Genomic DNA, 17,001 nt, shown 5'->3' on the forward strand with positions numbered 1-17,001 from the left:
TGTATATTAATTATAAAACTGACCCATCTTTTATATATATTACTTATAAAAACTTTTATATATATTAATTATAAAACTGACCCATCTCGAATATGTTAGCATTGGTGGTTCAGTGGTAGAATCCTCGCCTGCCACGCGGGGGGCCCGGGTTCGATTCCCGGCCAATGCAAACCCTTTTCACATTCGATAGAGTGTGGTTTATATATAGCCTTTGTATATTAATTATAAAACTGACCCATCTTTTAGCCAATATGTCAGAAGTGAAAAGTTACGCAGCATCTCCTACATGGTCTAGTGGTTAGGATTCCTGGCTTTCACCCAGGCGGCCCGGGTTCGATTCCCGGTGTAGGAATATGTTAGCATTGGTGGTTCAGTGGTAGAATCCTCGCCTGCCACGCGGGGGGCCCGGGTTCGATTCCCGGCCAATGCAAACCCTTTTCACATTCGATAGAGTGTGGTTTATATATAGCCTTTGTATATTAATTATAAAACTGACCCATCTTTTAGCCAATATGTCAGAAGTGAAAATTTACGCAGCATCTCCTACATGGTCTAGTGGTTAGGATTCCTGGCTTTCACCCAGGCGGCCCGGGTTCGATTCCCGGTGTAGGAATATGTTAGCATTGGTGGTTCAGTGGTAGAATCCTCGCCTGCCACGCGGGGGGCCCGGGTTCGATTCCCGGCCAATGCAAACCCTTTTCACATTCGATAGAGTGTGGTTTATATATAGCCTTTGTATATTAATTATAAAACTGACCCATCTTTTATATATATTACTTATAAAAAATTTTATATATATTAATTATAAAACTGACCCATCTCGAATATGTTAGCATTGGTGGTTCAGTGGTAGAATCCTCGCCTGCCACGCGGGGGCCCGGGTTCGATTCCCGGCCAATGCAAACCCTTTTCACATTCGATAGAGTGTGGTTTATATATAGCCTTTGTATATTAATTATAAAACTGACCCATCTTTTAGCCAATATGTCAGAAGTGAAAGTTACGCAGCATCTCCTACATGGTCTAGTGGTTAGGATTCCTGGCTTTCACCCAGGCGGCCCGGGTTCGATTCCCGGTGTAGGAATATGTTAGCATTGGTGGTTCAGTGGTAGAATCCTCGCCTGCCACGCGGGGGGCCCGGGTTCGATTCCCGGCCAATGCAAACCCTTTTCACATTCGATAGAGTGTGGTTTATATATAGCCTTTGTATATTAATTATAAAACTGACCCATCTTTTAGCCAATATGTCAGAAGTGAAAAGTTTACGCAGCATCTCCTACATGGTCTAGTGGTTAGGATTCCTGGCTTTCACCCAGGCGGCCCGGGTTCGATTCCCGGTGTAGGAATATGTTAGCATTGGTGGTTCAGTGGTAGAATCCTCGCCTGCCACGCGGGGGGCCCGGGTTCGATTCCCGGCCAATGCAAACCCTTTTCACATTCGATAGAGTGTGGTTTATATATAGCCTTTGTATATTAATTATAAAACTGACCCATCTTTTAGCCAATATGTCAGAAGTGAAAAGTTACGCAGCATCTCCTACATGGTCTAGTGGTTAGGATTCCTGGCTTTCACCCAGGCGGCCCGGGTTCGATTCCCGGTGTAGGAATATGTTAGCATTGGTGGTTCAGTGGTAGAATCCTCGCCTGCCACGCGGGGGGCCCGGGTTCGATTCCCGGCCAATGCAAACCCTTTTCACATCGATAATGTGGTTTATAGCCTTTGTAGAGTAATTATAAAACTGACCCATCTTTAGCCAATATGTCAGAAGTGAAAAGTTACGCAGCATCTCCTACATGGTCTAGTGGTTAGGATTCCTGGCTTTCACCCAGGCGGCCCGGGTTCGATTCCCGGTGTAGGAAATGTTAGCATTGGTGGTTCAGTGGTAGAATCCTCGCCTGCCACGCGGGGGGCCCGGGTTCGATTCCCGGCCAATGCAAACCCTTTTCACATTCGATAGAGTGTGGTTTATATATAGCCTTTGTATATTAATTAAAACTGACCCATCTTTTAGCCAATATGTCAGAAGTGAAAAGTTACGCAGCATCTCCTACATGGTCTAGTGGTTAGGATTCCTGGCTTTCACCCAGGCGGCCCGGGTTCGATTCCCGGTGTAGGAATATGTTAGCATTGGTGGTTCAGTGGTAGAATCCTCGCCTGCCACGCGGGGGGCCCGGGTTCGATTCCCGGCCAATGCAAACCCTTTTCACATTCGATAGAGTGTGGTTTATATATAGCCTTTGTATATTAATTATAAAACTGACCCATCTTTTAGCCAATATGTCAGAAGTGAAAATACGCAGCATCTCCTACATGGTCTAGTGGTTAGGATTCCTGGCTTTCACCCAGGCGGCCCGGGTTCGATTCCCGGTGTAGGAATATGTTAGCATTGGTGGTTCAGTGGTAGAATCCTCGCCTGCCACGCGGGGGGCCCGGGTTCGATTCCCGGCCAATGCAAACCCTTTTCACATTCGATAGAGTGTGTTTATATATAGCCTTTGTATATTAATTATAAAACTGACCCATCTTTTAGCCAATATGTCAGAAGTGAAAAGTTACGCAGCATCTCCTACATGGTCTAGTGGTTAGGATTCCTGGCTTTCACCCAGGCGGCCCGGGTTCGATTCCCGGTGTAGGAATATGTTAGCATTGGTGGTTCAGTGGTAAATCCTCGCCTGCCACGCGGGGGGCCCGGGTTCGATTCCCGGCCAATGCAAACCCTTTTCACATTCGATATAGTGTGGTTTATATATAGCCTTTGTAGAGTTAATTATAAAACTGACCCATCTTTTAGCCAATATGTCAGAAGTGAAAAGTTACGCAGCATCTCCTACATGGTCTAGTGGTTAGGATTCCTGGCTTTCACCCAGGCGGCCCGGGTTCGATCCCGGTGTAGGAATATGTTAGCATTGGTGGTTCAGTGGTAGAATCCTCGCCTGCCACGCGGGGGCCCGGGTTCGATTCCCGGCCAATGCAAACCCTTTTCACATTCGATAGAGTGTGGTTTATATATAGCCTTTGTATATTAATTATAAAACTGACCCATCTTTTAGCCAATATGTCAGAAGTGAAAAGTTACGCAGCATCTCCTACATGGTCTAGTGGTTAGGATTCCTGGCTTTCACCCAGGCGGCCCGGGTTCGATTCCGGTGTAGGAATATGTTAGCATTGGTGGTTCAGTGGTAGAATCCTCGCCTGCCACGCGGGGGGCCCGGGTTCGATTCCCGGCCAATGCAAACCCTTTTCACATTCGATATAAGTGTGGTTTATATATAGCCTTTGTATATTAATTATAAAACTGACCCATCTTTTAGCCAATATGTCAGAAAAAATTATATATCTCTAATTTAGGTTCCTGGACCCATTCGATTCCCGGTGTAGGAATATGTTAGCATTGGTGGTTCAGTGGTAGAATCCTCGCCTGCCACGCGGGGGGCCCGGGTTCGATTCCCGGCCAATGCAAACCCTTTTCACATTCGATAGAGTGTGGTTTATATATAGCCTTTGTATATTAATTATAAAACTGACCCATCTTTTAGCCAATATGTCAGAAGTGAAAAGTTACGCAGCATCTCCTACATGGTCTAGTGGTTAGGATTCCTGGCTTTCACCCAGGCGGCCCGGGTTCGATTCCCGGTGTAGGAATATGTTAGCATTGGTGGTTCAGTGGTAGAATCCTCGCCTGCCACGCGGGGGGCCCGGGTTCGATTCCCGGCCAATGCAAACCCTTTTCACATTCGATAGAGTGTGGTTTATATATAGCCTTTGTATATTAATTATAAAACTGACCCATCTTTTAGCCAATATGTCAGAAGTGAAAAGTTACGCAGCATCTCCTACATGGTCTAGTGGTTAGGATTCCTGGCTTTCACCCAGGCGGCCCGGGTTCGATTCCCGGTGTAGGAATATGTTAGCATTGGTGGTTCAGTGGTAGAATCCTCGCCTGCCACGCGGGGGGCCCGGGTTCGATTCCCGGCCAATGCAAACCCTTTTCACATCCTATATAATGAGGTTATATAGCCTTTGTAGAGTAATTATAAAACTGACCCATCTTTTAACCAATATGTCAGAAGCGAAACGTTACGCAGCATCTCATACATGGTCTAGTGGTTAGGATTCCTGGCTTTCACCCAGGCGGCCCGGGTTCGATTCCCGGTGTAGGAATATGTTAGCATTGGTGGTTCAGTGGTAGAATCCTCGCCTGCCACGCGGGGGCCCGGGTTCGATTCCCGGCCAATGCAAATCCTTTTCACATTCGATATAATGTGGTTTATAGCATTTTTAGAGTAATTGTAAAACTGACCCATCTTTTAGCCAATATGTCAGAAGTGAAAAGTTATGCAGCATCTCCTACATGGTCTAGTGGTTAGGATTCCTGGCTTTCACCCAGGCGGCCCGGGTTCGATTCCCGGTGTAGGAATATGTTAGCATTGGTGGTTCAGTGGTAGAATCCTCGCCTGCCACGCGGGGGGCCCGGGTTCGATTCCCGGCCAATGCAAACCCTTTTCACATTCGATAGAGTGTGGTTTATATATAGCCTTGGTATATTAATTATAAAACTGACCCATCTTTTATATATATTACTTATAAAAACTTTTATATATATTAATTATAAAACTGACCCATCTCGAATATGTTAGCATTGGTGGTTCAGTGGTAGAATCCTCGCCTGCCACGCGGGGGGCCCGGGTTCGATTCCCGGCCAATGCAAACCCTTTTCACATTCGATAGAGTGTGGTTTATATATAGCCTTTGTATATTAATTATAAAACTGACCCATCTATTAGCCAATATGTCAGAAGTGAAAAGTTACGCAGCATCTCCTACATGGTCTAGTGGTTAGGATTCCTGGCTTTCACCCAGGCGGCCCGGGTTCGATTCCCGGTGTAGGAATATGTTAGCATTGGTGGTTCAGTGGTAGAATCCTCGCCTGCCACGCGGGGGGCCCGGGTTCGATTCCCGGCCAATGCAAACCCTTTTTCACATTCGATAGAGTGTGGTTTATATATAGCCTTTGTATATTAATTATAAAACTGACCCATCTTTTAGCCAATATGTCAGAAGTGAAAATTTACGCAGCATCTCCTACATGGTCTAGTGGTTAGGATTCCTGGCTTTCACCCAGGCGGCCCGGGTTCGATTCCCGGTGTAGGAATATGTTAGCATTGGTGGTTCAGTGGTAGAATCCTCGCCTGCCACGCGGGGGGCCCGGGTTCGATTCCCGGCCAATGCAAACCCTTTTCACATTCGATAGAGTGTGGTTTATATATAGCCTTTGTATATTAATTATAAAACTGACCCATCTTTTAGCCAATATGTCAGAAGTGAAAAGTTACGCAGCATCTCCTACATGGTCTAGTGGTTAGGATTCCTGGCTTTCACCCAGGCGGCCCGGGTTCGATTCCCGGTGTAGGAATATGTTAGCATTGGTGGTTCAGTGGTAGAATCCTCGCCTGCCACGCGGGGGGCCCGGGTTCGATTCCCGGCCAATGCAAACCCTTTTCACATTCGATAGAGGTTTATATATAGCCTTTGTATATAATTATAAAACTGACCCATCTTTTAGCCAATATGTCAGAAGTGAAAAGTTACGCAGCATCTCCTACATGGCTAGTGGTTAGGATTCCTGGCTTTCACCCAGGCGGCCCGGGTTCGATTCCCGGTGTAGGAATATGTTAGCATTGGTGGTTCAGTGGTAGAATCCTCGCCTGCCACGCGGGGGGCCCGGGTTCGATTCCCGGCCAATGCAAACCCTTTTCACATTCGATATAGTGAGGTTTATATATAGCCTTTGTAGAGTAATTATAAAACTGACCCATCTTTTAGCCAATATGTCAGAAGTGAAAAGTTACGCAGCATCTCCTACATGGTCTAGTGGTTAGGATTCCTGGCTTTCACCCAGGCGGCCCGGGTTCGATTCCCGGTGTAGGAATATGTTAGCATTGGTGGTTCAGTGGTAGAATCCTCGCCTGCCACGCGGGGGGCCCGGGTTCGATTCCCGGCCAATGCAAACCCTTTTCACATTCGATAGAGTGTGGTTTATATATAGCCTTTGTATATTAATTATAAAACTGACCCATCTTTTATATATGTCAGAAGAAATTTTATATATATTAATTATCGACCCATCTGAATATGTTAGCATTGGTGGTTCAGTGGTAGAATCCTCGCCTGCCACGCGGGGGGCCCGGGTTCGATTCCCGGCCAATGCAAACCCTTTTCACATTCGATAGAGTGTGTTTTATATAGCCTTTGTATATTAATTATAAAACTGACCCATCTTTAGCCAATATGTCAGAAGTGAAAAGTTACGCAGCATCTCCTACATGGTCTAGTGGTTAGGATTCCTGGCTTTCACCCAGGCGGCCCGGGTTCGATTCCCGGTGTAGGAATATGTTAGCATTGGTGGTTCAGTGGTAGAATCCTCGCCTGCCACGCGGGGGGCCCGGGTTCGATTCCCGGCCAATGCAAACCCTTTTCACATTCGATAGAGTGTGGTTTATATATAGCCTTTGTATATTAATTATAAAACTGACCCATCTTTTATATATGTTTATAGCAAACTTTATATATATTAATTATACGGCCCATTCTCGAATATGTTAGCATTGGTGGTTCAGTGGTAGAATCCTCGCCTGCCACGCGGGGGGCCCGGGTTCGATTCCCGGCCAATGCAAACCCTTTTCACATTCGATAGAGTGTGGTTTATATATAGCCTTTGTATAATTATAAAACTGACCCATCTTTAGCCAATATGTCAGAAGTGAAAACGCAGCATCTCCTACATGGTCTAGTGGTTAGGATTCCTGGCTTTCACCCAGGCGGCCCGGGTTCGATTCCCGGTGTAGGAATATGTTAGCATTGGTGGTTCAGTGGTAGAATCCTCGCCTGCCACGCGGGGGGCCCGGGTTCGATTCCCGGCCAATGCAAACCCTTTTCACATTCGATAGAGTGTGGTTTATATATAGCCTTTGTATATTAATTATAAAACTGACCCATCTTTTAGCCAATATGTCAGAAGTGAAAATTTACGCATCTCCTACATGGTCTAGTGGTTAGGATTCCTGGCTTTCACCCAGGCGGCCCGGGTTCGATTCCCGGTGTAGGAATATGTTAGCATTGGTGGTTCAGTGGTAGAATCCTCGCCTGCCACGCGGGGGGCCCGGGTTCGATTCCCGGCCAATGCAAACCCTTTTCACATTCGATAGAGTGTGGTTTATATATAGCCTTTGTATATTAATTATAAAACTGACCCATCTTTTAGCCAATATGTCAGAAGTGAAAAGTTACGCAGCATCTCCTACATGGTCTAGTGGTTAGGATTCCTGGCTTTCACCCAGGCGGCCCGGGTTCGATTCCCGGTAGGAATATGTTAGCATTGGTGGTTCAGTGGTAGAATCCTCGCCTGCCACGCGGGGGGCCCGGGTTCGATTCCCGGCCAATGCAAACCCTTTTCACATTCGATATAATGAGGTTTATATATAGCCTTTGTAATTATAAAAACTGACCCATCTTTTAGCCAATATGTCAGAAGTGAAAAGTTACGCAGCATCTCCTACATGGTCTAGTGGTTAGGATTCCTGGCTTTCACCCAGGCGGCCCGGGTTCGATTCCCGGTGTAGGAATATGTTAGCATTGGTGGTTCAGTGGTAGAATCCTCGCCTGCCACGCGGGGGGCCCGGGTTCGATTCCCGGCCAATGCAAACCCTTTTCACATCCTATATAATGAGGTTTATATAGCCTTTGTAGATTAATTATAAACTGACCCATCTTTTAGCCAATATGTCAGAAGTGAAAAGTTACGCAGCATCTCCTACATGGTCTAGTGGTTAGGATTCCTGGCTTTCACCCAGGCGGCCCGGGTTCGATTCCCGGTGTAGGAATATGTTAGCATTGGTGGTTCAGTGGTAGAATCCTCGCCTGCCACGCGGGGGGCCCGGGTTCGATTCCCGGCCAATGCAAACCCTTTTCACATTCGATATAATGTGGTTTATAGCATTTTTAGAGTAATTGTAAAACTGACCCATCTTTTAGCCAATATGTCAGAAGTGAAAAGTTACGCAGCATCTCCTACATGGTCTAGTGGTTAGGATTCCTGGCTTTCACCCAGGCGGCCCGGGTTCGATTCCCGGTGTAGGAATATGTTAGCATTGGTGGTTCAGTGGTAGAATCCTCGCCTGCCACGCGGGGGGCCCGGGTTCGATTCCCGGCCAATGCAAACCCTTTTCACATTCGATAGAGTGTGGTTTATATATAGCCTTTGTATATTAATTATAAAACTGACCCATCTTTTATAATATGTCATGAAAACTTTTATATATTTAATTTACGACCCATCTCGAATATGTTAGCATTGGTGGTTCAGTGGTAGAATCCTCGCCTGCCACGCGGGGGGCCCGGGTTCGATTCCCGGCCAATGCAAACCCTTTTCACATTCGATAGAGTGTGGTTTATATATAGCCTTTGTATATTAATTATAAAACTGACCCATCTTTAGCCAATATGTCAGAAGTGAAAAGTTACGCAGCATCTCCTACATGGTCTAGTGGTTAGGATTCCTGGCTTTCACCCAGGCGGCCCGGGTTCGATTCCCGGTGTAGGAATATGTTAGCATTGGTGGTTCAGTGGTAGAATCCTCGCCTGCCACGCGGGGGGCCCGGGTTCGATTCCCGGCCAATGCAAACCCTTTTCACATTCGATAGAGTGTGGTTTATATATAGCCTTTGTATATTAATTATAAAACTGACCCATCTTTTATATATATTCATAAAACTTTATATATCTTAATGGTTACCTGACCCATTCTTCGGTGTAGGATATGTTAGCATTGGTGGTTCAGTGGTAGAATCCTCGCCTGCCACGCGGGGGGCCCGGGTTCGATTCCCGGCCAATGCAAACCCTTTTCACATTCGATAGAGTGTGGTTTATATATAGCCTTTGTATATTAATTATAAAACTGACCCATCTTTTAGCCAATATGTCAGAAGTGAAATTACGCAGCATCTCCTACATGGTCTAGTGGTTAGGATTCCTGGCTTTCACCCAGGCGGCCCGGGTTCGATTCCGGTGTAGGAATATGTTAGCATTGGTGGTTCAGTGGTAGAATCCTCGCCTGCCACGCGGGGGCCCGGGTTCGATTCCCGGCCAATGCAAACCCTTTTCACATTCGATAGAGTGTGGTTTATATATAGCCTTTGTATATTAATTATAAAACTGACCCATCTTTTAGCCAATATGTCAGAAGTGAAAATTTACGCAGCATCTCCTATGGTCTAGTGGTTAGGATTCCTGGCTTTCACCCAGGCGGCCCGGGTTCGATTCCCGGTGTAGGAATATGTTAGCATTGGTGGTTCAGTGGTAGAATCCTCGCCTGCCACGCGGGGGGCCCGGGTTCGATTCCCGGCCAATGCAAACCCTTTTCACATTCGATAGAGTGTGGTTTATATATAGCCTTTGTATATTAATTATAAAACTGACCCATCTTTTTAGCCAATATGTCAGAAGTGAAAATTACGCAGCATCTCCTACATGGTCTAGTGGTTAGGATTCCTGGCTTTCACCCAGGCGGCCCGGGTTCGATTCCCGGTGTAGGAATATGTTAGCATTGGTGGTTCAGTGGTAGAATCCTCGCCTGCCACGCGGGGCCCGGGTTCGATTCCCGGCCAATGCAAACCCTTTTCACATTCGATATAATGAGGTTTATATATAGCCTTTGTATATAATTATAAAACTGACCCATCTTTTAGCCAATATGTCAGAAGTGAAAAGTTACGCAGCATCTCCTACATGGTCTAGTGGTTAGGATTCCTGGCTTTCACCCAGGCGGCCCGGGTTCGATTCCCGGTGTAGGAATATGTTAGCATTGGTGGTTCAGTGGTAGAATCCTCGCCTGCCACGCGGGGGGCCCGGGTTCGATTCCCGGCCAATGCAAACCCTTTTCACATCATATAATGTGGTTTTATATAGCCTTTGTAGAGTAATTATAAAACTGACCCATCTTTTAGCCAATATGTCAGAAGTGAAAAGTTACGCAGCATCTCCTACATGGTCTAGTGGTTAGGATTCCTGGCTTTCACCCAGGCGGCCCGGGTTCGATTCCCGGTGTAGGAATATGTTAGCATTGGTGGTTCAGTGGTAGAATCCTCGCCTGCCACGCGGGGGCCCGGGTTCGATTCCCGGCCAATGCAAACCCTTTTCACATTCGATAGAGTGTGGTTTATATATAGCCTTTGTATATTAATTATAAAAACTGACCCATCTTTAGCCAATATGTCAGAAGTGAAAAGTTACGCAGCATCTCCTACATGGTCTAGTGGTTAGGATTCCTGGCTTTCACCAGGCGGCCCGGGTTCGATTCCCGGTGTAGGAATATGTTAGCATTGGTGGTTCAGTGGTAGAATCCTCGCCTGCCACGCGGGGGCCCGGGTTCGATTCCCGGCCAATGCAAACCCTTTTCACATTATATGGGTTTATAGCCTTTGTATAATTATAAAACTGACCCATCTTTTAGCCAATATGTCAGAAGTGAAAAGTTACGCAGCATCTCCTACATGGTCTAGTGGTTAGGATTCCTGGCTTTCACCCAGGCGGCCCGGGTTCGATTCCCGGTGTAGGAATATGTTAGCATTGGTGGTTCAGTGGTAGAATCCTCGCCTGCCACGCGGGGGCCCGGGTTCGATTCCCGGCCAATGCAAACCCTTTTCACATTCGATATAAGTGGTTTATAGCCTTTGTAGTAATTATAAAACTGACCCATCTTTTAGCCAATATGTCAGAAGTGAAAAGTTACGCAGCATCTCCTACATGGTCTAGTGGTTAGGATTCCTGGCTTTCACCCAGGCGGCCCGGGTTCGATTCCCGGTGTAGGAATATGTTAGCATTGGTGGTTCAGTGGTAGAATCCTCGCCTGCCACGCGGGGGGCCCGGTTCGATTCCCGGCCAATGCAAACCCTTTTCACATTCGATAGAGTGTGGTTTATATATAGCCTTTATATTAATTATAAAACTGACCCATCTTTTAGCCATATTCAGAAGTGAAAAAGCTTTACATATATTTAATTTCTGACGGCCATTCCCGGTGTAGGAATATGTTAGCATTGGTGGTTCAGTGGTAGAATCCTCGCCTGCCACGCGGGGGCCCGGGTTCGATTCCCGGCCAATGCAAACCCTTTTCACATTCGATAGAGTGTGGTTTATATATAGCCTTTGTATATTAATTATAAAACTGACCCATCTATTAGCCAATATGTCAGAAGTGAAAAGTTACGCAGCATCTCCTACATGGTCTAGTGGTTAGGATTCCTGGCTTTCACCCAGGCGGCCCGGGTTCGATTCCCGGTGTAGGAATATGTTAGCATTGGTGGTTCAGTGGTAGAATCCTCGCCTGCCACGCGGGGGGCCCGGGTTCGATTCCCGGCCAATGCAAACCCTTTTCACATTCGATAGAGTGTGGTTTATATATAGCCTTTGTATATTAATTATAAAACTGACCCATCTTTTAGCCAATATGTCAGAAGCGAAACGTTACGCAGCATCTCATACATGGTCTAGTGGTTAGGATTTCTGGCTTTCACTCAGGCGGCCCGGGTTCGATTCCCGGTGTAGGAATATGTTAGCATTGGTGGTTCAGTGGTAGAATCCTCGCCTGCCACGCGGGGGGCCCGGGTTCGATTCCCGGCCAATGCAAACCCTTTTCACATCGATATAATGTGGTTTATAGCCTTTGTAGATAATTATAAAACTGACCCATCTTTTAGCCAATATGTCAGAAGTGAAAAGTTACGCAGCATCTCCTACATGGTCTAGTGGTTAGGATTCCTGGCTTTCACCCAGGCGGCCCGGGTTCGATTCCCGGTGTAGGAATATGTTAGCATTGGTGGTTCAGTGGTAGAATCCTCGCCTGCCACGCGGGGGGCCCGGGTTCGATTCCCGGCCAATGCAAACCCTTTTCACATTCGATATAATGTGGTTTATAGCCTTTTAGTAATTATAAAAACTGACCCATCTTTTAGCCAATATGTCAGAAGTGAAAAGTTACGCAGCATCTCCTACATGGTCTAGTGGTTAGGATTCCTGGCTTTCACCCAGGCGGCCGGGTTCGATTCCCGGTGTAGGAATATGTTAGCATTGGTGGTTCAGTGGTAGAATCCTCGCCTGCCACGCGGGGGGCCCGGGTTCGATTCCCGGCCAATGCAAACCCTTTTCACATTCGATAGAGTGTGGTTTATATATAGCCTTTGTATATTAATTATAAAACTGACCCATCTTTTAGCCAATATGTCAGAAGTGAAAAGTTACGCAGCATCTCCTACATGGTCTAGTGGTTAGGATTCCTGGCTTTCACCCAGGCGGCCCGGGTTCGATTCCCGGTGTAGGAATATGTTAGCATTGGTGGTTCAGTGGTAGAATCCTCGCCTGCCACGCGGGGGGCCCGGGTTCGATTCCCGGCCAATGCAAACCCTTTTCACATTCGATAGAGTGTGGTTTATATATAGCCTTTGTATATTAATTATAAAACTGACCCATCTTTTAGCCAATATGTCAGAAGTGAAAATTTACGCAGCATCTCCTACATGGTCTAGTGGTTAGGATTCCTGGCTTTCACCCAGGCGGCCCGGGTTCGATTCCCGGTGTAGGAATATGTTAGCATTGGTGGTTCAGTGGTAGAATCCTCGCCTGCCACGCGGGGGGCCCGGGTTCGATTCCCGGCCAATGCAAACCCTTTTCACATTCGATAGAGTGTGGTTTATATATAGCCTTTGTATATTAATTAAAACTGACCCATCTTTTAGCCAATATGTCAGAAGTGAAAAGTTACGCAGCATCTCCTACATGGTCTAGTTAGGATTCCTGGCTTTCACCCAGGCGGCCCGGGTTCGATTCCCGGTGTAGGAATATGTTAGCATTGGTGGTTCAGTGGTAGAATCCTCGCCTGCCACGCGGGGGGCCCGGTTCGATTCCCGGCCAATGCAAACCCTTTTCACATTATATAGAGTGTATATATAGCCTAGAGTAATTATAAACTGACCCATCTTTTAGCCAATATGTCAGAAGTGAAAAGTTACGCAGCATCTCCTACATGGTCTAGTGGTTAGGATTCCTGGCTTTCACCCCAGGCGGCCGGGTTCGATTCCCGGTGTAGGAATGTTAGCATTGGTGGTTCAGTGGTAGAATCCTCGCCTGCCACGCGGGGGGCCCGGGTTCGATTCCCGGCCAATGCAAACCCTTTTCACATTCGATAGAGTGTGGTTTATATATAGCCTTTGTATATTAATTATAAAACCCATCTTTTAGCCAATATGTCAGAAGTGAAAAGTTACGCAGCATCTCCTACATGGTCTATTAGGATTCCTGGCTTTCACCCAGGGGCCCGGGTTCGATTCCCGGTGTAGGAATTGTTAGCATTGGTGGTTCAGTGGTAGAATCCTCGCCTGCCACGCGGGGGGCCCGGGTTCGATTCCCGGCCAATGCAAACCCTTTTCACATTCGATAGAGTGTGGTTTATATATAGCCTTTGTATATAATTATAAAACTGACCCATCTTTTAGCCAATATGTCAGAAGTGAAAAGTTACGCAGCATCTCCTACATGGTCTAGTGGTTAGGATTCCTGGCTTTCACCCAGGCGGCCCGGGTTCGATTCCCGGTGTAGGAATATGTTAGCATTGGTGGTTCAGTGGTAGAATCCTCGCCTGCCACGCGGGGGGCCCGGGTTCGATTCCCGGCAAATTTTCACATTCGATATAATGTGGTTTATATATAGCCTTTGTAGAGTAATTATAAAACTGACCCATCTTTTAGCCAATATGTCAGAAGTGAAAAGTTACGCAGCATCTCCTACATGGTCTAGTGGTTAGGATTCCTGGCTTTCACCCAGGCGGCCCGGGTTCGATTCCCGGTGTAGGAACATGTTAGCATTGGTGGTTCAGTGGTAGAATCCTCGCCTGCCACGCGGGGGGCCCGGGTTCGATTCCCGGCCAATGCAAACCCTTTTCACATTCGATATAATGTGGTTTATATATAGCCTTTGTAGAGTAATTATAAAACTGACCCATCTTTTAGCCAATATGTCAGAAGTGAAAAGTTACGCAGCATCTCCTACATGGTCTAGTGGTTAGGATTCCTGGCTTTCACCCAGGCGGCCCGGGTTCGATTCCCGGTGTAGGAATATGTTAGCATTGGTGGTTCAGTGGTAGAATCCTCGCCTGCCACGCGGGGGGCCCGGGTTCGATTCCCGGCCAATGCAAACCCTTTTCACATTCGATAGAGTGTGGTTTATATATAGCCTTTGTATTCTCGGTGTAGGAATATGTTAGCATTGGTGGTTCAGTGGTAGAATCATCGCCTGCCACGCGGGGGCGGGTTCGATTCCCGGCCAATGCAAACCCTTTTCACATTCGATAGAGTGTGGTTTATATATAGCCTTTGTATATTAATTATAAAACTGACCCATCTTTTATAATATTACATAAAAACTTTTATATATATTAATTTCTGACCCATCTCGAATATGTTAGCATTGGTGGTTCAGTGGTAGAATCCTCGCCTGCCACGCGGGGGGCCCGGGTTCGATTCCCGGCCAATGCAAACCCTTTTCACATTCGATAGAGTGTGGTTTATATATAGCCTTTGTATATTAATTATAAAACTGACCCATCTTTTAGCCAATATGTCAGAAGTGAAAAGTTACGCAGCATCTCCTACATGGTCTAGTGGTTAGGATTCCTGGCTTTCACCCAGGCGGCCCGGGTTCGATTCCCGGTGTAGGAATATGTTAGCATTGGTGGTTCAGTGGTAGAATCCTCGCCTGCCACGCGGGGGGCCCGGGTTCGATTCCCGGCCAATGCAAACCCTTTTCACATTCGATAGAGTGTGGTTTATATATAGCCTTTGTATATTAATTATAAAACTGACCCATCTTTTAGCCAATATGTCAGAAGTGAAAATTTACGCAGCATCTCCTACATGGTCTAGTGGTTAGGATTCCTGGCTTTCACCCAGGCGGCCCGGTTCGATTCCCGGTGTAGGAATATGTTAGCATTGGTGGTTCAGTGGTAGAATCCTCGCCTGCCACGCGGGGGGCCCGGGTTCGATTCCCGGCCAATGCAAACCCTTTTCACATTCGATAGAGTGTGGTTTATATATAGCCTTTGTATATTAATTATAAAACTGACCCATCTTTTAGCCAATATGTCAGAAGTGAAAAGTTACGCAGCATCTCCTACATGGTCTAGTGGTTAGGATTCCTGGCTTTCACCCAGGCGGCCCGGGTTCGATTCTCGGTGTAAATATGTTAGCATTGGTGGTTCAGTGGTAGAATCCTCGCCTGCCACGCGGGGGGCCCGGGTTCGATTCCCGGCCAATGCAAACCCTTTTCACATTCGATAGAGTGTGGTTTATATATAGCCTTTGTATATTAATTATAAAACTGACCCATCTTTTATAATATGTCATAAAAACTTTTATATATATGTTAGATTATAAACTGACCCATCTCGAAATTGTTAGCATTGGTGGTTCAGTGGTATAATCCTCGCCTGCCACGCGGGGGGCCCGGGTTCGATTCCCGGCCAATGCAAACCCTTTTCACATTCGATATATGAGGTTTATATATAGCCTTTGTATATAATTATAAAACTGACCCATCTTTTAGCAATATGTCAGAAGTGAAAAGTTACGCAGCATCTCCTACATGGTCTAGTGGTTAGGATTCCTGGCTTTCACCCAGGCGGCCCGGGTTCGATTCCCGGTGTAGGAATATGTTAGCATTGGTGGTTCAGTGTAGAATCCTCGCCTGCCACGCGGGGGGCCCGGGTTCGATTCCCGGCCAATGCAAACCCTTTTCACATTCGATATAATGTGGTTTATAGCCTTTGTATATTAATTATAAAACTGACCCATCTTTTAGCCAATATGTCAGAAGTGAAACGTTACGCAGCATCTCATACATGGTCTAGTGGTTAGGATTCCTGGCTTTCACCCAGGCGGCCCGGGTTCGATTCCCGGTGTAGGAATATGTTAGCATTGGTGGTTCAGTGGTAGAATCCTCGCCTGCCACGCGGGGGGCCCGGGTTCGATTCCCGGCCAATGCAAACCCTTTTCACATTCGATAGAGTGTGGTTTATATATAGCCTTTGTATAATTATAAAACTGACCCATCTATTAGCCAATATGTCAGAAGTGAAAAGTTACGCAGCATCTCCTACATGGTCTAGTGGTTAGGATTCCTGGCTTTCACCCAGGCGGCCCGGGTTCGATTCCCGGTGTAGGAATATGTTAGCATTGGTGGTTCAGTGGTAGAATCTCGCCTGCCACGCGGGGGGCCCGGGTTCGATTCCCGGCCAATGCAAACCCTTTTCACATTCGATAGAGTGTGGTTTATATATAGCCTTTGTATATTAATTATAAAACTGACCCATCTTTTATATATATTACAAAAACTTTTATATATATTAATTTAAACTGACCCATCTCGAATATGTTAGCATTGGTGGTTCAGTGGTAGAATCCTCGCCTGCCACGCGGGGGGCCCGGGTTCGATTCCCGGCCAATGCAAACCCTTTTCACATTCGATAGAGTGTGGTTTATATATAGCCTTTGTATATTAATTATAAAACTGACCCATCTTTTAGCCAATATGTCAGAAGTGAAAAGTTACGCAGCATCTCCTACATGGTCTAGTGGTTAGGATTCCTGGCTTTCACCCAGGCGGCCCGGGTTCGATTCCCGGTGTAGGAATATGTTAGCATTGGTGGTTCAGTGGTAGAATCCTCGCCTGCCACGCGGGGGGCCCGGGTTCGATTCCCGGCCAATGCAAACCCTTTTCACATTCGATAGAGTGTGGTTTATATATAGCCTTTGTATATTAATTATAAAACTGACCCATCTTTTAGCCAATATGTCAGAAGTGAAAATTTACGCAGCATCTCCTACATGGTCTAGTGGTTAGGATTCCTGGCTTTCACCCAGGCGGCCCGGGTTCGATTCCCGGTGTAGGAATATGTT

The 17,001-nt window shown here is 46.6% G+C and overlaps 91 non-coding genes across 91 annotated transcripts; all 91 read left to right on the forward strand.

Annotated features, from left to right (window-relative positions):
- Positions 1–98: 98 nt before the first annotated feature.
- Trnag-gcc (transfer RNA glycine (anticodon GCC)) lies at positions 99–169 on the forward strand. Its single transcript has one exon. It is a non-coding gene; the product is annotated as a tRNA-Gly (tRNA).
- A 111-nt stretch (positions 170–280) lies between these two features.
- Trnae-uuc (transfer RNA glutamic acid (anticodon UUC)) lies at positions 281–352 on the forward strand. The gene has a single exon. It is a non-coding gene; the product is annotated as a tRNA-Glu (tRNA).
- A 7-nt stretch (positions 353–359) lies between these two features.
- On the forward strand, positions 360–430 carry Trnag-gcc (transfer RNA glycine (anticodon GCC)). The gene has a single exon. It is a non-coding gene; the product is annotated as a tRNA-Gly (tRNA).
- A 111-nt stretch (positions 431–541) lies between these two features.
- Positions 542–613, forward strand: Trnae-uuc (transfer RNA glutamic acid (anticodon UUC)). The gene has a single exon. It is a non-coding gene; the product is annotated as a tRNA-Glu (tRNA).
- Positions 614–620: 7 nt separating this feature from the next.
- On the forward strand, positions 621–691 carry Trnag-gcc (transfer RNA glycine (anticodon GCC)). The gene has a single exon. It is a non-coding gene; the product is annotated as a tRNA-Gly (tRNA).
- A 321-nt stretch (positions 692–1,012) lies between these two features.
- Trnae-uuc (transfer RNA glutamic acid (anticodon UUC)) lies at positions 1,013–1,084 on the forward strand. Its single transcript has one exon. It is a non-coding gene; the product is annotated as a tRNA-Glu (tRNA).
- A 7-nt stretch (positions 1,085–1,091) lies between these two features.
- Trnag-gcc (transfer RNA glycine (anticodon GCC)) lies at positions 1,092–1,162 on the forward strand. The gene has a single exon. It is a non-coding gene; the product is annotated as a tRNA-Gly (tRNA).
- Positions 1,163–1,274: 112 nt separating this feature from the next.
- On the forward strand, positions 1,275–1,346 carry Trnae-uuc (transfer RNA glutamic acid (anticodon UUC)). Its single transcript has one exon. It is a non-coding gene; the product is annotated as a tRNA-Glu (tRNA).
- A 7-nt stretch (positions 1,347–1,353) lies between these two features.
- Positions 1,354–1,424, forward strand: Trnag-gcc (transfer RNA glycine (anticodon GCC)). The gene has a single exon. It is a non-coding gene; the product is annotated as a tRNA-Gly (tRNA).
- A 111-nt stretch (positions 1,425–1,535) lies between these two features.
- On the forward strand, positions 1,536–1,607 carry Trnae-uuc (transfer RNA glutamic acid (anticodon UUC)). The gene has a single exon. It is a non-coding gene; the product is annotated as a tRNA-Glu (tRNA).
- A 7-nt stretch (positions 1,608–1,614) lies between these two features.
- Positions 1,615–1,685, forward strand: Trnag-gcc (transfer RNA glycine (anticodon GCC)). Its single transcript has one exon. It is a non-coding gene; the product is annotated as a tRNA-Gly (tRNA).
- A 103-nt stretch (positions 1,686–1,788) lies between these two features.
- On the forward strand, positions 1,789–1,860 carry Trnae-uuc (transfer RNA glutamic acid (anticodon UUC)). The gene has a single exon. It is a non-coding gene; the product is annotated as a tRNA-Glu (tRNA).
- Positions 1,861–1,866: 6 nt separating this feature from the next.
- Trnag-gcc (transfer RNA glycine (anticodon GCC)) lies at positions 1,867–1,937 on the forward strand. Its single transcript has one exon. It is a non-coding gene; the product is annotated as a tRNA-Gly (tRNA).
- Positions 1,938–2,046: 109 nt separating this feature from the next.
- On the forward strand, positions 2,047–2,118 carry Trnae-uuc (transfer RNA glutamic acid (anticodon UUC)). The gene has a single exon. It is a non-coding gene; the product is annotated as a tRNA-Glu (tRNA).
- Positions 2,119–2,125: 7 nt separating this feature from the next.
- Positions 2,126–2,196, forward strand: Trnag-gcc (transfer RNA glycine (anticodon GCC)). Its single transcript has one exon. It is a non-coding gene; the product is annotated as a tRNA-Gly (tRNA).
- A 109-nt stretch (positions 2,197–2,305) lies between these two features.
- Trnae-uuc (transfer RNA glutamic acid (anticodon UUC)) lies at positions 2,306–2,377 on the forward strand. Its single transcript has one exon. It is a non-coding gene; the product is annotated as a tRNA-Glu (tRNA).
- A 7-nt stretch (positions 2,378–2,384) lies between these two features.
- On the forward strand, positions 2,385–2,455 carry Trnag-gcc (transfer RNA glycine (anticodon GCC)). The gene has a single exon. It is a non-coding gene; the product is annotated as a tRNA-Gly (tRNA).
- A 110-nt stretch (positions 2,456–2,565) lies between these two features.
- Positions 2,566–2,637, forward strand: Trnae-uuc (transfer RNA glutamic acid (anticodon UUC)). The gene has a single exon. It is a non-coding gene; the product is annotated as a tRNA-Glu (tRNA).
- Positions 2,638–3,163: 526 nt separating this feature from the next.
- On the forward strand, positions 3,164–3,234 carry Trnag-gcc (transfer RNA glycine (anticodon GCC)). Its single transcript has one exon. It is a non-coding gene; the product is annotated as a tRNA-Gly (tRNA).
- A 155-nt stretch (positions 3,235–3,389) lies between these two features.
- On the forward strand, positions 3,390–3,460 carry Trnag-gcc (transfer RNA glycine (anticodon GCC)). The gene has a single exon. It is a non-coding gene; the product is annotated as a tRNA-Gly (tRNA).
- Positions 3,461–3,571: 111 nt separating this feature from the next.
- Trnae-uuc (transfer RNA glutamic acid (anticodon UUC)) lies at positions 3,572–3,643 on the forward strand. Its single transcript has one exon. It is a non-coding gene; the product is annotated as a tRNA-Glu (tRNA).
- Positions 3,644–3,650: 7 nt separating this feature from the next.
- Trnag-gcc (transfer RNA glycine (anticodon GCC)) lies at positions 3,651–3,721 on the forward strand. Its single transcript has one exon. It is a non-coding gene; the product is annotated as a tRNA-Gly (tRNA).
- Positions 3,722–3,832: 111 nt separating this feature from the next.
- Positions 3,833–3,904, forward strand: Trnae-uuc (transfer RNA glutamic acid (anticodon UUC)). The gene has a single exon. It is a non-coding gene; the product is annotated as a tRNA-Glu (tRNA).
- A 7-nt stretch (positions 3,905–3,911) lies between these two features.
- Trnag-gcc (transfer RNA glycine (anticodon GCC)) lies at positions 3,912–3,982 on the forward strand. Its single transcript has one exon. It is a non-coding gene; the product is annotated as a tRNA-Gly (tRNA).
- Positions 3,983–4,346: 364 nt separating this feature from the next.
- Positions 4,347–4,418, forward strand: Trnae-uuc (transfer RNA glutamic acid (anticodon UUC)). Its single transcript has one exon. It is a non-coding gene; the product is annotated as a tRNA-Glu (tRNA).
- A 7-nt stretch (positions 4,419–4,425) lies between these two features.
- On the forward strand, positions 4,426–4,496 carry Trnag-gcc (transfer RNA glycine (anticodon GCC)). The gene has a single exon. It is a non-coding gene; the product is annotated as a tRNA-Gly (tRNA).
- A 141-nt stretch (positions 4,497–4,637) lies between these two features.
- Trnag-gcc (transfer RNA glycine (anticodon GCC)) lies at positions 4,638–4,708 on the forward strand. Its single transcript has one exon. It is a non-coding gene; the product is annotated as a tRNA-Gly (tRNA).
- Positions 4,709–4,819: 111 nt separating this feature from the next.
- On the forward strand, positions 4,820–4,891 carry Trnae-uuc (transfer RNA glutamic acid (anticodon UUC)). Its single transcript has one exon. It is a non-coding gene; the product is annotated as a tRNA-Glu (tRNA).
- Positions 4,892–4,898: 7 nt separating this feature from the next.
- Trnag-gcc (transfer RNA glycine (anticodon GCC)) lies at positions 4,899–4,969 on the forward strand. The gene has a single exon. It is a non-coding gene; the product is annotated as a tRNA-Gly (tRNA).
- A 112-nt stretch (positions 4,970–5,081) lies between these two features.
- Trnae-uuc (transfer RNA glutamic acid (anticodon UUC)) lies at positions 5,082–5,153 on the forward strand. Its single transcript has one exon. It is a non-coding gene; the product is annotated as a tRNA-Glu (tRNA).
- Positions 5,154–5,160: 7 nt separating this feature from the next.
- Positions 5,161–5,231, forward strand: Trnag-gcc (transfer RNA glycine (anticodon GCC)). The gene has a single exon. It is a non-coding gene; the product is annotated as a tRNA-Gly (tRNA).
- Positions 5,232–5,342: 111 nt separating this feature from the next.
- Positions 5,343–5,414, forward strand: Trnae-uuc (transfer RNA glutamic acid (anticodon UUC)). Its single transcript has one exon. It is a non-coding gene; the product is annotated as a tRNA-Glu (tRNA).
- A 7-nt stretch (positions 5,415–5,421) lies between these two features.
- Trnag-gcc (transfer RNA glycine (anticodon GCC)) lies at positions 5,422–5,492 on the forward strand. Its single transcript has one exon. It is a non-coding gene; the product is annotated as a tRNA-Gly (tRNA).
- Positions 5,493–5,676: 184 nt separating this feature from the next.
- On the forward strand, positions 5,677–5,747 carry Trnag-gcc (transfer RNA glycine (anticodon GCC)). Its single transcript has one exon. It is a non-coding gene; the product is annotated as a tRNA-Gly (tRNA).
- A 111-nt stretch (positions 5,748–5,858) lies between these two features.
- Positions 5,859–5,930, forward strand: Trnae-uuc (transfer RNA glutamic acid (anticodon UUC)). Its single transcript has one exon. It is a non-coding gene; the product is annotated as a tRNA-Glu (tRNA).
- A 7-nt stretch (positions 5,931–5,937) lies between these two features.
- On the forward strand, positions 5,938–6,008 carry Trnag-gcc (transfer RNA glycine (anticodon GCC)). The gene has a single exon. It is a non-coding gene; the product is annotated as a tRNA-Gly (tRNA).
- Positions 6,009–6,139: 131 nt separating this feature from the next.
- Trnag-gcc (transfer RNA glycine (anticodon GCC)) lies at positions 6,140–6,210 on the forward strand. The gene has a single exon. It is a non-coding gene; the product is annotated as a tRNA-Gly (tRNA).
- A 108-nt stretch (positions 6,211–6,318) lies between these two features.
- Positions 6,319–6,390, forward strand: Trnae-uuc (transfer RNA glutamic acid (anticodon UUC)). Its single transcript has one exon. It is a non-coding gene; the product is annotated as a tRNA-Glu (tRNA).
- Positions 6,391–6,397: 7 nt separating this feature from the next.
- Positions 6,398–6,468, forward strand: Trnag-gcc (transfer RNA glycine (anticodon GCC)). The gene has a single exon. It is a non-coding gene; the product is annotated as a tRNA-Gly (tRNA).
- A 135-nt stretch (positions 6,469–6,603) lies between these two features.
- On the forward strand, positions 6,604–6,674 carry Trnag-gcc (transfer RNA glycine (anticodon GCC)). The gene has a single exon. It is a non-coding gene; the product is annotated as a tRNA-Gly (tRNA).
- Positions 6,675–6,777: 103 nt separating this feature from the next.
- Trnae-uuc (transfer RNA glutamic acid (anticodon UUC)) lies at positions 6,778–6,849 on the forward strand. Its single transcript has one exon. It is a non-coding gene; the product is annotated as a tRNA-Glu (tRNA).
- A 7-nt stretch (positions 6,850–6,856) lies between these two features.
- Positions 6,857–6,927, forward strand: Trnag-gcc (transfer RNA glycine (anticodon GCC)). Its single transcript has one exon. It is a non-coding gene; the product is annotated as a tRNA-Gly (tRNA).
- Positions 6,928–7,035: 108 nt separating this feature from the next.
- Positions 7,036–7,107, forward strand: Trnae-uuc (transfer RNA glutamic acid (anticodon UUC)). The gene has a single exon. It is a non-coding gene; the product is annotated as a tRNA-Glu (tRNA).
- Positions 7,108–7,114: 7 nt separating this feature from the next.
- Positions 7,115–7,185, forward strand: Trnag-gcc (transfer RNA glycine (anticodon GCC)). The gene has a single exon. It is a non-coding gene; the product is annotated as a tRNA-Gly (tRNA).
- A 188-nt stretch (positions 7,186–7,373) lies between these two features.
- Trnag-gcc (transfer RNA glycine (anticodon GCC)) lies at positions 7,374–7,444 on the forward strand. Its single transcript has one exon. It is a non-coding gene; the product is annotated as a tRNA-Gly (tRNA).
- A 107-nt stretch (positions 7,445–7,551) lies between these two features.
- Positions 7,552–7,623, forward strand: Trnae-uuc (transfer RNA glutamic acid (anticodon UUC)). Its single transcript has one exon. It is a non-coding gene; the product is annotated as a tRNA-Glu (tRNA).
- Positions 7,624–7,630: 7 nt separating this feature from the next.
- Positions 7,631–7,701, forward strand: Trnag-gcc (transfer RNA glycine (anticodon GCC)). Its single transcript has one exon. It is a non-coding gene; the product is annotated as a tRNA-Gly (tRNA).
- Positions 7,702–7,809: 108 nt separating this feature from the next.
- On the forward strand, positions 7,810–7,881 carry Trnae-uuc (transfer RNA glutamic acid (anticodon UUC)). The gene has a single exon. It is a non-coding gene; the product is annotated as a tRNA-Glu (tRNA).
- A 7-nt stretch (positions 7,882–7,888) lies between these two features.
- Trnag-gcc (transfer RNA glycine (anticodon GCC)) lies at positions 7,889–7,959 on the forward strand. The gene has a single exon. It is a non-coding gene; the product is annotated as a tRNA-Gly (tRNA).
- Positions 7,960–8,066: 107 nt separating this feature from the next.
- Trnae-uuc (transfer RNA glutamic acid (anticodon UUC)) lies at positions 8,067–8,138 on the forward strand. The gene has a single exon. It is a non-coding gene; the product is annotated as a tRNA-Glu (tRNA).
- Positions 8,139–8,145: 7 nt separating this feature from the next.
- Positions 8,146–8,216, forward strand: Trnag-gcc (transfer RNA glycine (anticodon GCC)). The gene has a single exon. It is a non-coding gene; the product is annotated as a tRNA-Gly (tRNA).
- A 132-nt stretch (positions 8,217–8,348) lies between these two features.
- On the forward strand, positions 8,349–8,419 carry Trnag-gcc (transfer RNA glycine (anticodon GCC)). Its single transcript has one exon. It is a non-coding gene; the product is annotated as a tRNA-Gly (tRNA).
- Positions 8,420–8,529: 110 nt separating this feature from the next.
- Trnae-uuc (transfer RNA glutamic acid (anticodon UUC)) lies at positions 8,530–8,601 on the forward strand. The gene has a single exon. It is a non-coding gene; the product is annotated as a tRNA-Glu (tRNA).
- Positions 8,602–8,608: 7 nt separating this feature from the next.
- Positions 8,609–8,679, forward strand: Trnag-gcc (transfer RNA glycine (anticodon GCC)). The gene has a single exon. It is a non-coding gene; the product is annotated as a tRNA-Gly (tRNA).
- A 143-nt stretch (positions 8,680–8,822) lies between these two features.
- Trnag-gcc (transfer RNA glycine (anticodon GCC)) lies at positions 8,823–8,893 on the forward strand. Its single transcript has one exon. It is a non-coding gene; the product is annotated as a tRNA-Gly (tRNA).
- A 445-nt stretch (positions 8,894–9,338) lies between these two features.
- Positions 9,339–9,409, forward strand: Trnag-gcc (transfer RNA glycine (anticodon GCC)). The gene has a single exon. It is a non-coding gene; the product is annotated as a tRNA-Gly (tRNA).
- Positions 9,410–9,520: 111 nt separating this feature from the next.
- Trnae-uuc (transfer RNA glutamic acid (anticodon UUC)) lies at positions 9,521–9,592 on the forward strand. Its single transcript has one exon. It is a non-coding gene; the product is annotated as a tRNA-Glu (tRNA).
- A 186-nt stretch (positions 9,593–9,778) lies between these two features.
- Positions 9,779–9,850, forward strand: Trnae-uuc (transfer RNA glutamic acid (anticodon UUC)). Its single transcript has one exon. It is a non-coding gene; the product is annotated as a tRNA-Glu (tRNA).
- Positions 9,851–9,857: 7 nt separating this feature from the next.
- Positions 9,858–9,928, forward strand: Trnag-gcc (transfer RNA glycine (anticodon GCC)). Its single transcript has one exon. It is a non-coding gene; the product is annotated as a tRNA-Gly (tRNA).
- Positions 9,929–10,036: 108 nt separating this feature from the next.
- Trnae-uuc (transfer RNA glutamic acid (anticodon UUC)) lies at positions 10,037–10,108 on the forward strand. The gene has a single exon. It is a non-coding gene; the product is annotated as a tRNA-Glu (tRNA).
- Positions 10,109–10,542: 434 nt separating this feature from the next.
- On the forward strand, positions 10,543–10,614 carry Trnae-uuc (transfer RNA glutamic acid (anticodon UUC)). Its single transcript has one exon. It is a non-coding gene; the product is annotated as a tRNA-Glu (tRNA).
- A 181-nt stretch (positions 10,615–10,795) lies between these two features.
- On the forward strand, positions 10,796–10,867 carry Trnae-uuc (transfer RNA glutamic acid (anticodon UUC)). The gene has a single exon. It is a non-coding gene; the product is annotated as a tRNA-Glu (tRNA).
- A 405-nt stretch (positions 10,868–11,272) lies between these two features.
- Trnae-uuc (transfer RNA glutamic acid (anticodon UUC)) lies at positions 11,273–11,344 on the forward strand. The gene has a single exon. It is a non-coding gene; the product is annotated as a tRNA-Glu (tRNA).
- A 7-nt stretch (positions 11,345–11,351) lies between these two features.
- Trnag-gcc (transfer RNA glycine (anticodon GCC)) lies at positions 11,352–11,422 on the forward strand. The gene has a single exon. It is a non-coding gene; the product is annotated as a tRNA-Gly (tRNA).
- A 190-nt stretch (positions 11,423–11,612) lies between these two features.
- Trnag-gcc (transfer RNA glycine (anticodon GCC)) lies at positions 11,613–11,683 on the forward strand. Its single transcript has one exon. It is a non-coding gene; the product is annotated as a tRNA-Gly (tRNA).
- Positions 11,684–11,788: 105 nt separating this feature from the next.
- Trnae-uuc (transfer RNA glutamic acid (anticodon UUC)) lies at positions 11,789–11,860 on the forward strand. Its single transcript has one exon. It is a non-coding gene; the product is annotated as a tRNA-Glu (tRNA).
- A 7-nt stretch (positions 11,861–11,867) lies between these two features.
- Trnag-gcc (transfer RNA glycine (anticodon GCC)) lies at positions 11,868–11,938 on the forward strand. The gene has a single exon. It is a non-coding gene; the product is annotated as a tRNA-Gly (tRNA).
- Positions 11,939–12,121: 183 nt separating this feature from the next.
- Trnag-gcc (transfer RNA glycine (anticodon GCC)) lies at positions 12,122–12,192 on the forward strand. The gene has a single exon. It is a non-coding gene; the product is annotated as a tRNA-Gly (tRNA).
- Positions 12,193–12,303: 111 nt separating this feature from the next.
- On the forward strand, positions 12,304–12,375 carry Trnae-uuc (transfer RNA glutamic acid (anticodon UUC)). The gene has a single exon. It is a non-coding gene; the product is annotated as a tRNA-Glu (tRNA).
- A 7-nt stretch (positions 12,376–12,382) lies between these two features.
- Trnag-gcc (transfer RNA glycine (anticodon GCC)) lies at positions 12,383–12,453 on the forward strand. Its single transcript has one exon. It is a non-coding gene; the product is annotated as a tRNA-Gly (tRNA).
- A 111-nt stretch (positions 12,454–12,564) lies between these two features.
- Trnae-uuc (transfer RNA glutamic acid (anticodon UUC)) lies at positions 12,565–12,636 on the forward strand. Its single transcript has one exon. It is a non-coding gene; the product is annotated as a tRNA-Glu (tRNA).
- A 7-nt stretch (positions 12,637–12,643) lies between these two features.
- On the forward strand, positions 12,644–12,714 carry Trnag-gcc (transfer RNA glycine (anticodon GCC)). The gene has a single exon. It is a non-coding gene; the product is annotated as a tRNA-Gly (tRNA).
- Positions 12,715–13,147: 433 nt separating this feature from the next.
- On the forward strand, positions 13,148–13,218 carry Trnag-gcc (transfer RNA glycine (anticodon GCC)). Its single transcript has one exon. It is a non-coding gene; the product is annotated as a tRNA-Gly (tRNA).
- A 180-nt stretch (positions 13,219–13,398) lies between these two features.
- On the forward strand, positions 13,399–13,469 carry Trnag-gcc (transfer RNA glycine (anticodon GCC)). Its single transcript has one exon. It is a non-coding gene; the product is annotated as a tRNA-Gly (tRNA).
- A 110-nt stretch (positions 13,470–13,579) lies between these two features.
- Trnae-uuc (transfer RNA glutamic acid (anticodon UUC)) lies at positions 13,580–13,651 on the forward strand. The gene has a single exon. It is a non-coding gene; the product is annotated as a tRNA-Glu (tRNA).
- A 180-nt stretch (positions 13,652–13,831) lies between these two features.
- Positions 13,832–13,903, forward strand: Trnae-uuc (transfer RNA glutamic acid (anticodon UUC)). Its single transcript has one exon. It is a non-coding gene; the product is annotated as a tRNA-Glu (tRNA).
- A 7-nt stretch (positions 13,904–13,910) lies between these two features.
- Trnag-gcc (transfer RNA glycine (anticodon GCC)) lies at positions 13,911–13,981 on the forward strand. Its single transcript has one exon. It is a non-coding gene; the product is annotated as a tRNA-Gly (tRNA).
- Positions 13,982–14,092: 111 nt separating this feature from the next.
- Positions 14,093–14,164, forward strand: Trnae-uuc (transfer RNA glutamic acid (anticodon UUC)). Its single transcript has one exon. It is a non-coding gene; the product is annotated as a tRNA-Glu (tRNA).
- A 7-nt stretch (positions 14,165–14,171) lies between these two features.
- Positions 14,172–14,242, forward strand: Trnag-gcc (transfer RNA glycine (anticodon GCC)). The gene has a single exon. It is a non-coding gene; the product is annotated as a tRNA-Gly (tRNA).
- Positions 14,243–14,512: 270 nt separating this feature from the next.
- Positions 14,513–14,583, forward strand: Trnag-gcc (transfer RNA glycine (anticodon GCC)). Its single transcript has one exon. It is a non-coding gene; the product is annotated as a tRNA-Gly (tRNA).
- Positions 14,584–14,694: 111 nt separating this feature from the next.
- Trnae-uuc (transfer RNA glutamic acid (anticodon UUC)) lies at positions 14,695–14,766 on the forward strand. The gene has a single exon. It is a non-coding gene; the product is annotated as a tRNA-Glu (tRNA).
- A 7-nt stretch (positions 14,767–14,773) lies between these two features.
- On the forward strand, positions 14,774–14,844 carry Trnag-gcc (transfer RNA glycine (anticodon GCC)). The gene has a single exon. It is a non-coding gene; the product is annotated as a tRNA-Gly (tRNA).
- A 189-nt stretch (positions 14,845–15,033) lies between these two features.
- On the forward strand, positions 15,034–15,104 carry Trnag-gcc (transfer RNA glycine (anticodon GCC)). Its single transcript has one exon. It is a non-coding gene; the product is annotated as a tRNA-Gly (tRNA).
- A 188-nt stretch (positions 15,105–15,292) lies between these two features.
- Trnag-gcc (transfer RNA glycine (anticodon GCC)) lies at positions 15,293–15,363 on the forward strand. Its single transcript has one exon. It is a non-coding gene; the product is annotated as a tRNA-Gly (tRNA).
- Positions 15,364–15,682: 319 nt separating this feature from the next.
- Positions 15,683–15,754, forward strand: Trnae-uuc (transfer RNA glutamic acid (anticodon UUC)). The gene has a single exon. It is a non-coding gene; the product is annotated as a tRNA-Glu (tRNA).
- Positions 15,755–16,017: 263 nt separating this feature from the next.
- On the forward strand, positions 16,018–16,088 carry Trnag-gcc (transfer RNA glycine (anticodon GCC)). Its single transcript has one exon. It is a non-coding gene; the product is annotated as a tRNA-Gly (tRNA).
- Positions 16,089–16,196: 108 nt separating this feature from the next.
- Positions 16,197–16,268, forward strand: Trnae-uuc (transfer RNA glutamic acid (anticodon UUC)). Its single transcript has one exon. It is a non-coding gene; the product is annotated as a tRNA-Glu (tRNA).
- Positions 16,269–16,480: 212 nt separating this feature from the next.
- On the forward strand, positions 16,481–16,551 carry Trnag-gcc (transfer RNA glycine (anticodon GCC)). Its single transcript has one exon. It is a non-coding gene; the product is annotated as a tRNA-Gly (tRNA).
- Positions 16,552–16,662: 111 nt separating this feature from the next.
- Trnae-uuc (transfer RNA glutamic acid (anticodon UUC)) lies at positions 16,663–16,734 on the forward strand. Its single transcript has one exon. It is a non-coding gene; the product is annotated as a tRNA-Glu (tRNA).
- Positions 16,735–16,741: 7 nt separating this feature from the next.
- Positions 16,742–16,812, forward strand: Trnag-gcc (transfer RNA glycine (anticodon GCC)). The gene has a single exon. It is a non-coding gene; the product is annotated as a tRNA-Gly (tRNA).
- A 111-nt stretch (positions 16,813–16,923) lies between these two features.
- Positions 16,924–16,995, forward strand: Trnae-uuc (transfer RNA glutamic acid (anticodon UUC)). The gene has a single exon. It is a non-coding gene; the product is annotated as a tRNA-Glu (tRNA).
- The last annotated feature ends 6 nt before the right edge of the window (positions 16,996–17,001 follow it).

The sequence above is a fragment of the Ciona robusta genome, chromosome 2 (genome assembly GCF_009617815.1).
Source record: "Ciona robusta chromosome 2, ASM961781v2".
Lineage (NCBI taxonomy): Eukaryota > Metazoa > Chordata > Ascidiacea > Phlebobranchia > Cionidae > Ciona > Ciona robusta.